Source organism: Belonocnema kinseyi, chromosome 8 (genome assembly GCF_010883055.1).
Source record: "Belonocnema kinseyi isolate 2016_QV_RU_SX_M_011 chromosome 8, B_treatae_v1, whole genome shotgun sequence".
Lineage (NCBI taxonomy): Eukaryota > Metazoa > Arthropoda > Insecta > Hymenoptera > Cynipidae > Belonocnema > Belonocnema kinseyi.
In genome coordinates, this window is record NC_046664.1 from 77,981,245 (window position 1) to 77,982,693 (window position 1,449).

The following is a 1,449-nucleotide window of genomic DNA, read 5'->3' on the forward strand; positions in this document are numbered from 1 at the left end:
GGGGGGGGGGCAAAGTGGTCTGAAATAGGAATTTACTGTTCATAATCGCCTACAGGTCAAATATTCTTTACCGATCAGAAAGTTTTTTTTTTAGAGAAGCACAGGGTTACATCTTGAAGAAAATTGTGGTTTATTATTTGTTAAGTTTATGTACAGAGCAACGATATATCAACAAATAAAGTGGAAAAGTTCAAGTACATCGATATTCCAACGAACTGCTTAATTTTAAACCAACTTTAATAAAAATGGTTTATATAAATACAATCAAGATTACCACGAAAATTATTGTTACAGATATTTTGTTATAGAAATTGTTATTAACAATTGCACAAATTGTTATTTAGTGTCCCATATCTAATGTTGGAATCCTTGTTAATTTATTGTCGGATAATTTCAGTGGGAAAATTACCCTGCTTACAGGCAAAAATTATAAGCCTTAGTTTTGTTTAAGGGGGTGGGGGGAGGTTTTAGCGTAAAAAAACACTCTTTTTGAGAATTTTTTTCAAGAGTATGCATTGAGAAAATGTATTTAAACTTTTTATACATTATTAAGCATACTCTCGGCAATATTCTATAATTTTTTCATTTAAAAATATCGAAAAACAAGCCGCGGTGTTCACTGTATCTCGGTCGGAAATTATCGGAAATCAAAAACCGTTTAAATTTAGTCAAAGTATGGTCAAATCCCCCCTCCCTCCCCCAACGTTCTCTGATTATTTTTTTGTGCATTTAAAAGTTTTTGGTGGGCATCGAAAGTGTAATCTGCTATTTTCCATGAAAAATTCCACCATTTTGTGGGTGGAAACACCCTTATGTAAAAAAAATTTTAACTAAACGTTTTGCTCAGATCGACTTAAAATGTTGCCAGTTTATTCTTTAAATGCTTAACAATTAAAAAAGTTAAATGAAAAAATCGATTTTTTGAAAGTGCAACCCCTCTCCCGCCTTAAAAAATTATTTTTGATTCAGTTTCGATGGTTGATCATCGCATTAAATGTCCCTCCAAGAATTGAAGAAAAAAAAAACATTTTTTTAGAAGGAAACGGCCGATTGGAAGAATTGTTTAATTAAATTGTTACTAACCATTTACATTGTTTATGTTTGATAAAGCTTTAAATATATGAATGGCTTTAAAGACAATTATTTTTAAAGAATTTCAAAGAAATTGAATTTGAAGAAAACAAATTTAACTGTTAGACAAACTCATTGATAAAGAATTTGTTTATAAAAATTGTTTATAGAAGTTAAGTTAGATATTTTTAGAATTAGTTACGTTGATATATCGTTCCTCTGTAAATAAACTTAACAAATAAAAAACCACAATTTTCTTCAAAATGTAATGCTGCGCTTCTCTACAAAAAAACTTTCTAATCGGTTAAGAAAATTCGACCTGTGGGCGATTATGAACAGTAAATTCCTATTCTAGGCTGCTGTGTGTGGGGGGGGGGG